The 13,089-nt window shown below is 34.5% G+C and overlaps 2 pseudogenes across 1 annotated transcript; one reads left to right on the forward strand and one right to left on the reverse strand.

Annotated features, from left to right (window-relative positions):
- Positions 1 to 3,432: 3,432 nt before the first annotated feature.
- Positions 3,433 to 4,847, forward strand: LOC149150036 (uncharacterized; annotated as a pseudogene). Its single transcript, XR_016262694.1, has 3 exons — positions 3,433 to 3,861; positions 3,957 to 4,193; positions 4,297 to 4,847. The product of XR_016262694.1 is annotated as an uncharacterized LOC149150036 (transcript).
- Positions 4,848 to 9,645: 4,798 nt separating this feature from the next.
- LOC149150037 (glycosyltransferase family 92 protein RCOM_0530710-like) lies at positions 9,646 to 12,100 on the reverse strand (annotated as a pseudogene).
- Positions 12,101 to 13,089: the final 989 nt, after the last annotated feature.

Genomic DNA, 13,089 nt, shown 5'->3' on the forward strand with positions numbered 1-13,089 from the left:
GTGGTCTTCTCCTGTGTTGAGACTCGAGAGTCTGTAGAAGCTTTCTTCCTTCTTCATGGGCCTTCTCTGTAGCTGTTGTTTCTATAATTTTGGTTCCTTTCCTTTTGGTTGTCTTCTAAATTAACCAGGTCTTATTTTTGTCCTCTCAACTTTTTGGATCCCACAGCAGGCCATCTATGGAAGATCTATTATGGATATGAATGTCCTTCCAATTGCTATACCTTTCTTGTGCATGAAGTGATTAGACGGCCTGCATCTTGGCAGAGTCTGCATTTGAAGATTGTACTTCCATAGTCATCTGGCTAGGTTCATTGAGATCCTTTCAAATTTAGGTCAACCCTATGAGGCATACCTTTGTTGACAGTTCTATGCATGTTCAAGTGCAATTGAAGATTTAGAGATCTATTATGGCTCTGAATGTCCTTCCACTTGCTTTTTGCTCCTTGTTTGAATCGATTTTTGTATCCACTTTCCACTATCGAGGATTTGGCAAAGGGATCTTATGCTTTCTTGATTATTTAAACTTTATTCTTGTTTGATTGGCGATTTAACTTTACTGTTGTTAGAGGATGCTGTCTATTCTGCTAAAACAAAACCACCAACCAGACATTGCTTTTTGCTCCTTGTTTGAATCGATTTTTGTATCCACTTTTCACTATCGAGGATTTGGCAAAGGGATCTTGATGTTCTGTGGACTTCTTCATTTCATTTTTTCACAAATTCGGCTGTGGTTGGTTTTCTTATCCTAGTTCCCGATCTCAGTTGTGGTCTTCTCCTGTGCTGAGACTCGAGAGTCTGTAGGAGTTTTCTTCCTTCCTCATGGGCCTTCTCTATAGCTGTTGTTTCTATAATTTTGGTTCCTTTCCTTTGGTTGTCTTCTAAACTAACCGGGTCTTATTTTCGTCCTCCCAACTTTTTGGATCCCACAGCAGGCAATCTATGGAAGATCTATTATGGCTCTGAATGTCCTTCCACTTGCTGTACCTTTCTTGTGCAGGAAATGATTAGACGGCCTGCATCTTGGCAGAGTCTGCATTTGAAGATTTTACTTCCATATTCATCTGGCTAGGTTCATTGAGATCCTTTCAAATTTAGGTCAACCCTATGAGGCATTCCTTTGTTGACAATTCTACGCATGTTCAGGTGCAATTGAGGATTTTACTCTCCTCGTTGGTCTTATGAAATTTTATAAATTGACCTAAGAAATATCTGAACTCTTCCATAAGAACTAATCTTTTACATTACCCCATAAAAAAAGGAGAAACAGAACGTCAAGGTCTCACATTCACAACAATTTCAAGAGTACCTTCTCTACAAGATCTCCGGATTAGCCCCGCATTCAGTTTCGATTGTTACAGTAAAATGAAGGACAACAAAAACGTTGCTCACAGAAAACACGCAGAAGAAATTCTCTGTTCAATGTCGCCTCCAGATAATCTGCTCCAACGCATATTTTAACATCGCCAAAAGGTTTCCTCCATTTATTTACCTCATTCTATTTCATAACATACTTTTCATATATTTCAACAACAACCAAATTTAATCAACATTAATAATTAAGCAAATATTAGAATGTCTTTATATTATCTATACATCTCATTCTAACATTTTCTTTGTTTTGCAACAGGACATATGGACTCAGAAATAGCATACATAAGCAACTACAAGTAGAATGGCAAGCAAAAAATATGCATCTCCAACTATGCATAAATCTCCTATAGTGTTCAGTATGCCATTATTCACCATGCATCTTCCACTAAGCAAATATTAGAATGTCTTTATATTATCTATACATCTCATTCTAACATTTTCTTTGTTTTGCAACAGGACATATAGACTCAGAAATAGCATACCTAAGCAACTACAAGTAGAATGGCAAGCAAAAAATATGTGTCTCCAACTACGCATAAATCTCCAATGGTATTCAGTATGCCATTATTCACCATGCATCTTCCACTAACAATATATAAATCCCCATGGCAAAGGTAACTTCATTTCCATTCATTCCAAATTCATTTTAACACAACTCACCTGCAAAGTATTACTAATAAATTTCCACAACTGATTTACATATTACTAATTCTAACAAAATAAATATTTTGCAGGTCCATTACTGCTTCTTCAGGTCTTCGATGCCTTCGACATGTTTTGATACAACTTCAAATATGGAATGACAAGCACAATGCTCTTTAGAATATTATATTGTTTCTTGAACCTCTTTTGTTACAATTCACTATTTGTATTTTCCATTTGAAACTTAAAAAAGGAAGTTTCAAGATCAAATACCATTTTGATAGTTTATGTTTTCACAACCAATTCATTGTCAATGGGTTTTAACATATTTTGTTAACAAAATCAATTGATTTTAATGAATATAAGACATGTTTTCAATATATCTTCATATTAATTTAATTTCCCGTTTGAATAATGATTTCTTAAATAACCCTATCCAAATCAATATAGATACTCGGTTGTTGTTCACGTGAATTCATTCGTTTACCTTCACATTCAACTACGCAATTTTTACCAAATACAAACAAAGGTCTCTAAACAAGTTCAATGGATATTTATGCCTACTTGCATTCCATTTCGTAGCCACTTTAACCCCCAAAAAAAGTTTTCGGCATGGCTTCCTCAAATTAAAACTCGACCCTTGCTTTCAAAAAAGCCCACAAAAGCCCATTCACATTTCAATATTCTTCCACACACTATGCCTTACGGCGTTTCCTTTGCAACATTAGGTGCAAATGCTAGTTATTAAATCAATTGAATTAAAAATGATACATGAGTCTTATAAATCACATGATTTTTATATTAAAATTTCATAGTACAAACAGACTCCTCTTCTATATCTTAGAATTTGACAATTGGAAAGCAATTGAATATCACAAGGAATCACCTATCCCTCTTCTCTACCGCAAAATTTCAGAATTTATAAGCAGTCTGATCTCAGGAGGAATCACCTGTAAATTACGACAGAACTTGAGATTCAGATACTTGAGATCTTTGAGTTCTGCAATTTCAGATGGCAAGGATTCCAAATGATGACATCCGTTGGGATCCAGAAATTTGAGATTTTTGAGATGTCTCATTTCACATGGCAATGATTTTAATATTTTACATCCACTGAGATGTAAAAACTGAAGGCTTGAAAGATTACCAACACCTGAATGCACATATTCAATTTGAGTATACTTCAGACCAAGAAATCTAATTTGTTTCAATTGCCCCAATGATTTTGACAATAATTACGCCGTAAGGCGTTTCCCTTTGAAAGGAATAGCCCCAGCCGAGTCCGTGTCTTATTGTTGACCGTCGATTTATGGTGTTAGACGATTAAACAAAATTTGATCGTTGATCGTAGGAAGCCGAACGATTAAAAGCAGTTTAGTTAATCGTTGGAAGCCGAACGATTAAAATCAGTTTGGTATCTTATGTTTGCCCATGTTTACTTGTTCGAAGCTCTACCCTCTCAAATTTGCTTTCCACTGCATAGTTTCTGCCAGGCCTGTTGCTGTATTTGTTTTTCACACCGTCAAAGTTTGTTGTGCACAGCATAATTTCTGCCTGCATTGTTGCTGCTTCAGAAGCAATATGTGCAAAATCGCTGATCCAACTGAGAAGGGTGTTTGGTGGAAAGATGAGACCAAGTGGGTTCTATATTCTCCAGAGGATGCAAGGAAAATTCTGAGAGCAAAGAAGAATGGGGACTCAAATATTACGTTGGGTTCTGTTAAATCTGTCAAGTACCCTTCAGGAAAGCTTTATGCCATAGACCTGGTGGCCATGAAGCAAACCAATGTAAACACTGGCTTCTCCAGAGATATCAAAATCATCAATTCTTGCCCTACTGATGATCAGGTGAGTATATATACCCTTCAGCTCTTTTGGGTAATGGTTTCTGTGGGATTTTTAAGAGTGTGTTCTTAGAACAATATCTTTGTTTCTTGAAACAGGAAGATGTAGAGTCTGATGAAGAAGATGAATTAGTCACATTCTCTCGTCCTGTTAAAGTTGAAGTGATTAACCAGAGAAGGGAGTCTGATAAGATTGTCAAGATGGTTCCTTCTGTCACTGTAGACCTTGAGAAATTGACTTCTCAATGCCTCCTGGAGGATGAGTGCAATTTGGTTCTAAAGCTTCCCAGGGCTGCAGCTGCCCAATCGGATCGCATCAATTCCCTCAGCAAAAAGGTGTGCATTCATAGATTATGAAACTTTATGATTCAGAAAGCTTGAATTCATTTTTTGTTTTAATTATTTGGGCTAAGTAACATAAAAAACTTTGGAGTTACAGACTCTGGAGTTGCTGCTAGAGAAACTTACTAGCAAGGACTTTATAAAGAATGTGGTAAGGCATAAGATGCAGAGCAGAGGCTCTGAGTTGGTGTGGAAGGTCTGTCGCTGGTGTTAATTGCAGATCATCTTTACAGCATAGCAGAGAAAGGTTTTAGTACAGAAGGTGATTCTGTTGAGTACTTGTTTAACAACGGAAGGCGACTTACTAGAGTCTTGCCATTGCCAAGTGAAGGAGGTAGGGTATCTGTATATCTAGCCATATCAAAATCTGTACAGGAGAGAAGGGATATCCCACTGTCCAAAGGCGGTGCATTGCATCTGGCCGAACTAGTGTCAGTGGGTCATTCTGGCTATTCCTACTGAGCAATTCCTTTACGAGTATATGGCTAAGGTACTAATTATTTTGCTTTTGGAACATATTAGACACTCTGTGTAAATTTCAAGTGAACGTAAACGCTTTTTATAAGACTTCTGGAAAGCATGGAAACCAAAGAGAAAGTAGTAAAGGTTAAGTTATGATATGGTTTTGAGTGGATAACTTCCATTAAATAATACAGATGACTAGTGATTTTCTCTCGACGAGTTATGTCCTGTCCATACAAAGTATGTGGGATTAGATTAGTATAGATTCAGATTACTGGTTTTCTCCTGTTCCCTGTTTGAATGGTTTGCTCCGAATTAGTTTAATTATGCTGTAGGGGTTGCTGTAATGGTGGTTTATATTTTTGTTTGAATGTTTTGTTCTGAATTAGTTTTTTATTTTTGTTTGGATGTTTTGTTCTGAATTAGTTTAATTATGTTCAGGAATTTTGATTTTTAAATAAATGAGTGGACACAGTTTGATTTTAAAAGAATATTTTTCTTTTAATAGATTTTTAGAAGAAAAATGTTGGCTTTTATATATATAATTAAAAGTTTATTAGTGAGAACATATCAGAAAAGACTGATTGGCCAAACAGAGAATAAGATGTGCACCAATACATACAACTGAGAGAAGATAGACATATCAATATACAAACATGCATGCTTGTATGTCTGAATATAACATCTGGTTTAGTCAATCCTTAAAACACAAATCCAAAAATGCAAAAACAGAGCAAAAAACTGTGGCATCTGTCAGCCCATCAGAATGCTGGCTAAAGATCAGAAAACTAGTAAAACAGGATCCATTTTTATGGCAAGTTGATCTCGCCTTCCTCTCTAATGAGATGATCTATTATTAGTTTGTAATACATGATACCATATTGTCCTTGTAGACCCCCATTAGACAGTCTGTCCGCATCCTTGTTGTCCTCTCTGTATACATGTGCCATGGAGTAGGAAGAGAGAGAGGCCAGCACATGTTTAATCCTGTTAATCCATCCAGTTAATAGAGGTGGGTGGAATGCAGAGTGTCCCTGTATTTCTGCTATGGAGGTTTTGGAATCTCCATAAACTTAATAGAGGTGGGTCAAATGCAGAGTGTCCCTGTATTTTTGCTATGGAAGTTTTGGAATCTCCATAAATGTTGACGATATGCAGATGTTTCTATTTGGCAAACCAAAACAACCCCAAAATGCCATGATTTCACCTCTTATATTAGTGCCAAAACCTCCATTTAAATATTTAAATGATGTCAAATACATCATCTAAATATTTAAATAATTTTTCAATTTCATTTCCATATCTAAATATTTAAATAGAGGATTTCAAAGATTTATATATATACAAGAAACTCCCGGAATTTAGAATGTAGCTTTACCCCGTTATGGATAAAAGTTATCTAATATCTTTGATAGGAAAGGAAATGAAGGGAAACATTGATTTCGAAATTACATTAATCATATCTAAATAGTGTTTGCCTTGGGTTAGGGTTGTGATGGTTGGTTTAGCTGTCTTATTCAATGTAATTTTATCAATTATATAATTATAATAAAATGTTTATATATATATATATATATATATATATATATATATATATATATATATTTTAAATAAATTTTATAATTTATTAAAAATTTAAGATAATATTAATGTTTTAGATATAACCTCCATTTAAATATTTAAATGATGTCAAATACATCATCTAAATATTTAAATAATTTTTCAATTTCATTTCCATATCTAAATATTTAAATAGAGGATTTCAAAGATTTATATATATACAAGAAACTCCCAGAATTTAGAATGTAGCTTTACCCCGTTATGGATAAAAGTTATCTAATATCTTTAATAGGAAAGGAAATGAAGGGAAACATTGATTTCGAAATTACATTAATCATATCTAAATAGTGTTTGCATTGGGTTAGGGTTGTGATGGTTGGTTTAGCTGTCTTACGCAATGTAATTTTATAAATTATATAATTATAATAAAATGTTCATATATATATATATATATTTTAAATAAATTTTATAATTTATTAAAAATTTAAGATAATATTAAAGTTTTAGATATAACAAGTTTAAAATAATATTTAAATAAATAAAAATTTTATTTTTTATATATGTAATTATTTATTTATAAAATATGTATCATTTATTTATAAATTATTTATTATTATATATTTAAATAAGTTTTTTTTGGTTATTTGTTTTATTTTAATTTTTCAGTAAGATATTCAAATAAGTTTACACTTATGATGTATATTAACCATATTTATTAATGTGATTGTGTTAATATATGTTTATTTAAATAAATAAAAATTTTATTTTTTATATATGTAATTATTTATTTATAAAATATGTATCATTTATTTATAAATTATTTATTATTATATATTTAAATAAGTTTTTTTTGGTTATTTGTTTTATTTTAATTCTTCAGTAAGATATTCAAATAAGTTTACACTTATGATGTATATTAATCATATTTATTAATGTGATTGTGTTAATATATGTTTATTGGATTCTTCGGATCATTTATTTAATATATTTTTACGCCGTAAGGCGTTTCCCTTTGAAAGGAATAGCCCCAGCCGTCTCTGTGTCTTATTGTTGACCGACCGTCAATTTATGGTGTTAGACGACTAAACAATTTATGGTGTTAGACGATTAAACAAAATTTGATCGTTGATCGTAGGAAGCCGAACGATTAAAAGCAGTTTAGTTGATCGTTGGAAGCCGAACGATTAAAATCAGTTCTCCTGTCATTCTCCTGTTGTATTCCTTCTGCCCTTGCGAGCTGCTTAGTTTATTCCTTGTTAAGTTCATTATTTTGACCTTTTACGCGCCGTCTCATTCGCCCAATCTCAGGTTCTCGCTCACTAATTTTCGGTTCAAAGGTTTTATCAGAGCTTTCCACGGCTGTTTGTAGGGCATTTCAAGTTCTCAGGGCGGAATTCGACCTCTCTGTTATCCACCAGGTTGGCATTAACTAACCCTTTACCCACATTTTTTGGATCTACAAAAAGCCTGTTTAAATTTCTGTATCTCAATTGATCACGGTAGAACAGATTCCTTCATTTTATATATTTAATCAGGCTTTACGGGGATTACTTCTGGGTTTATCGTTATTTTGTTTTAAATGCTAGTCCCCGTTATCTGGGTAAAAATACTGTATCGTTTAATTGCAATTTATGGATGGATTTGATTTGAAAAGCTCGACAGTGTCCTCCACCCTGCACGCTCTGTAAAGCGCTTTGATGAAAGAACTGAAAATACATATGTGCTTTCACTCCTTCAAATGCTTTGAATGCATAACCCCTTTTACCTATTTCACACTGACAGTAAATGACAATGTTTGCTTCAATCATAGATCAACGCTGATTCATGTTGATTCTGTCTTAAAAAAGAAAAAGAAAAAAACGCACCATCATATATTAATGAAACAGACATGGTTACAGAGCATGGTTTTAAAAACCCCGATGCAGAGAAAGAAAGACGTTAGATCCAGCGATAAATCTGCGCAATATACATCAAGAACATCAACATTATCAGAAAATACCCAGAGGCAAGAGGTTTATCCAGAGCAGGAGAAAAACAATAACCAGCACCACAAAACAGAAATGAAAAAGACTACCAAAATCAAATATCAGAAAACATTAGCTTGAGAGAGCCCCGTCATACAAAAATTAGGGCCACAAAGCAGGATGCCCATCACAGAAACGGATCTGGAGAGGAGCTAGAAAGCAATTTGGCCCGATCGAATAAGAGAGTCTGCGGAGAATTCCTGAAAGTAGATTGAGCCAGGAAGGGAAGAAACTCCTCTTTATGACAATTTATCAGCTTCCTTGTTATGCTCACAATTTATGTGCGAGACGGAGATCAGACGGAAAGATTGAGACAGATTCTGGATCATCTGCTGCCAAGAGATGAGATTCAGAGTCTGGAGATTGCAACAGCTCTTGGCCCAGGCGATTATAACTCTAGAGTCCCCATCTATGTTAGTCAAACCAATCCAGGGTCCTTAAAAAAGGACTGAGGACATGAGAGTGGGGATGGATTGAGCTCGACTACCTCTAAACTCTAATTTAATGGAAGCTTATTGATCTCTCAAGCGTATATTGTTTTGTCATGGTGAAATTTGTGGAAACCAAACTTCCCACTTATCTCTTAAACCTCACAATCATTAAACTACACATACTTATTAAACTACCCAAAAAAAAAAAAACCTTTAAACCTAAAAAACAAAAACCTCAAGCTTACGGGTCCTTAGGAAGCTAATGTGATGAGCCTGGTTTACCTCAAGCTTACGGGTCCTAAGGAAGCTGTTGCAACGAGCCTGGTTTAATTACCCGCCATTCTTTTCTTATCGAGATTGCAGATTCAGATTATTTTGGAAATATGAAATACCATCCCTTATTGTCAAAATTTCAGAATATTTCTGAATCTGCAATTCCATTACACTCAAATTTAAGTCCCAGATAATTGAAATTTGTTGGAACTAGTCATACTCGAAGAAGACCTTACGCATGACAGGTTGAAACCCACGACCACACTGGCAGGACCGTCTAGAACTGCAACGAGTATAATACAACATTGAAGACTTCAGATCCAATTATATGGATTTCGAATTCATTCGGGTCAACAGAAAAATTAAAACAAATATTAAATTTATTTTTAAAATAATTACGGGGATTACTTCTGGGTTTATCGTTATTTTGTTTTAAATGCTAGTCCCCGTTATCTGGGTAAAAATACTGTATCGTTTAATTGCAATTTATGGATGGATTTGAATCATTGGCCCTTATTTCCTTTCTTTGGGTTCAGATCATTCAAGCCTTTAGTTCGCTTGACCAGGATGCCTCAAATTCAGTACTCAGATAAATACACTGATGATACTTATGAATACAGGGTTGTAACTCAGAGCTTGCGCTATTTTTTTTGTTAAATAAAATATTTGTTTTGCTTTTTGGCTGGATGGTGGACTTTCAGATCCACTCAACGAACCGCATACTACATCTATCATTGACAACCTCCTATTGATTTAACCCTATACATACATACAATTGCAGTTGCCCTTCATTGCCACTGTAATTTGGAGCCTGGTTCTTTATTATTCAAAGAAAACGCTCTACCTGTAAACTCCTTCAATGCACTGTCATTCACATGGCAGAACATATTCTCCCATTCATGGGGTTTGATGGCCCTGTTGCCAAGGCCTGGAGCTCGATCTTGGGACACAACATTCCTAGACTCTTTCCAATCCACGACATACGCAGACACCCTCCTCCGAAACTTAGCCTTGAATTCACTCCAAGCCTGGTACTTGTAGTGATTGATCACTGTCCTCTGGGCCTTCACATACACTGTTCTGTATGCCTTCTTCAACTGAAAGCGGTGTATTACATTGAGCAACTTAGGAGAGGCAGCTTCCAAAAGAAGTATGGATTTGTAGCGCTTCAGCTTCCTTTCCCTGCAAGTGTACCCTTGAGTAACCCCTCTCTGCGGGTGCTCCCGGAGGCCCGAGGGTCCAAAATTTCTGCATCTCAAAGAAATTTGCCCTGTCAATGCAGCCCCTGGTTTACTAAGATTTATTACTAATCGCCTCAGAGCTGCTTTTGATGCAGTATTCTTTAATGGGTACCCAATATTGGCATTGGCCTTGAGTTGCTTTAGCCATGAAGGAGAAAATACAAACTCGTCAACGTCAGTGTACATCATCCATTGACACTTCTGTTTGGCCATGAGAGCACAGTGTGAGAATCCAGATTCCTGTGTCTTGGCCCATGGCCATGGATGCCTGCTTACCTTGTAATTTTCTGACAGTAACCCTTCAACAGTTTCTGCCAGATCGTCTTCACTGTTGTTATCGTACAGAAAGAAGTGTTCCACACCCAGATGAGAATGGTAGATAACCCATTCTCTTATGTATTTTGCAACGTTGAACACCATGGTGCAGGCACAGAGTAGTCTCATTTTCTGTGCATTATCTTGAGTACTACTTTTGCTTGAATGATGAGATGGCGGGATTTCATAATAAGCGACGGAAGGAATGGATTTCCCATGGATTCGGAGAATGATTTCGGAGGCAATGAGCTGATAACGAACTGATTCATTGGGATGCTCGCATCTAAAGACTTCTTGTCCAGAGTGTGACCATAGTTTCAATGGTATTGTTGAATATGCAGCGTAGATATTTGGTTTCAATGTTCAGTCCTTGTCTATTGTTAATCCCTTTGGCAAATACAACAATATCCCTCTCTGTGGCCAAGCTCTCATATACCATATAATCCCATTTGATGGGTCTGGAATGATCAAAGTAACCCAATTTTGCTGTGATGATCTCTGGTAAATCTGAGCTATAATTAGCTGTGTCCACTAGGGCAACTGATGTTGCAGACCAGTGGGTTGCAGGGGGAGGAGCCTGGCATCTGACTGCAGCTCGTGGTTGGGTAGAATATCCAAATTGTAAATACTCGATGGCATTCACTGGTGTATGGATTTGTTGCGAGAATGAACAGCTGGGGGATGATTTGTGGGATATCAGATTGGAGTTTGCAGAAGACAGGCGTACTAAGAAGAGGACTTCCTCAGGAAGAAATACAATGTCTTGGATGAAGGAACTCCTGTTGGTTTGATTGGTTAGCAACAGGGGAAAGCTCTTTGTGAATTTTGCAGCCTGTGGTTTATACAGATTGGGTTCTTTCTCCATTAAGCTTTCTTGCAGGCTTCCATATTGAAAAAAAGAAACATTTCTTGACCATGTCTTGGTATTAACCCAGTATGATTTAACTGCAGAGCCAAGAACAAAGTATCTATTAGCTACAAAATCCATTCTGCTATTCAACATTTTACAGACATCTATGCATCAAGAATTAATGCCCAGAAAAATGGGGCTCTGCAACAACCTTGTAAAAATGAGGGTAATAAGTTGTTTCTGGCTGTCTACATCAACATATGCAGCTAAACAAAGCCACCGAAATTCATATTTTACTTGTTCAGGATTGTACTGTATAGATCAACATTCAAGAAGATAGTAATTATATATACCTTGGAAGATGAGATCTGAGACGGTTGCGCCTGCAATGACGAAAACCAGAAAAACTAGGAGAAGAAGAAGGAACCTAGAATTTCTATTGCCCATTCTCGAGAAAACAGATCCATTTGATGCCCATAATAGTTTGTAGTCTGTAAAATCATTGTTTATTAATGATTCCTTACTAGTACTTCTGCGGTTTCTGGACATTATTGCTGTATCTTTAACAGCAGCAACTTGCAAGGTGTCAGAGTTGTTCCGCTGCTGCACTGTACCAGAGCTTTTCTTTCAGAATGAAGTGCTACAAGAAATAACGCAACTATAAATAATACAGAGCACAGACACAGAGGGGGCATGGAAGAAGTTGCCATTGAAAATCGATAAATTGTGCATCGACGGTGAGTAACCTGAGAAATCTGAGTGGAGCTGTGCCTGAAGTATCCAGAGACTAAAGTTAATCGGAAATCTTTTCTGTTGTCTGAAGTAGAATTTTCCTTTTCCTATTTTTAACGAAAATTCAATGGTAAAATTTTGGATTTAAATTTATTTCAAATTTGATTGATAAACTGTTCTAAATATTTTATTAAAAAATATATATTAAATTTTATAATATTAAGAAATATTTCAATATATAGTTTTTAGGTGTAACATTAAAATTTGGAAAGATTGAAATTAAAAGAAAAATAAATCAATACATTATCTACCTAAAATGAAGATTAAATGTCACCTCGTCAACTTTATAAGCCGAGATTTTTGTTCTAGTGTCATTTTCTAAGCCAAAACCCAAAAAAGTCAATGAATTTTAAAAGGTTCTAGAATTCATCTTAATAAATTGGAAACTAATTTTAAAACAAGTTTTTAATATTTATTTTTTCTTTTTTTTTATTAAAAAACAAAATAAATAATAAATTATTCACTAATATATATTCAAAATTTATCAAAATAAATAATAAATAATGCTTAATTAAAATTGAATATAAATATAAATAAATTAAAAAAAAAAAATTTTCAATGTTAATATAAAAAATTAAATAAAAAAAAGTCAATGAATTTTAAAAGGTTCTATAATTCATCTTAATAAATTGGAAATTAATTTTAAAACAAGTTTTTAATATCTATTTTTTCATTTTTTTATTAAAAAAACAAAATAAATAATAAATTATTCACTAATATATATTTAAAATTTATCAAAATAAATAATAAATAATGCTGAATTAAAATTGAATATAAATATAAATAAATTAAAAATATTTTTTTTTCAATATTAATATAAAAAATTAAATAAAAAAATTATATTAAAAAATAGCGTTTTCTTTTGAAATGAATTGCCCTAGTGGACGCCGTGTCCTATTGTTGACCGTGGATTTGTGGTGTTAGACGATTGAACATATAAAT

The sequence above is a fragment of the Pinus tabuliformis genome, chromosome 9, assembly GCF_031772625.1.
Source record: "Pinus tabuliformis cultivar Carrire ecotype Pingquan chromosome 9, CPIR1, whole genome shotgun sequence".
NCBI classification, from domain to species: Eukaryota; Viridiplantae; Streptophyta; class Pinopsida; order Pinales; family Pinaceae; genus Pinus; species Pinus tabuliformis.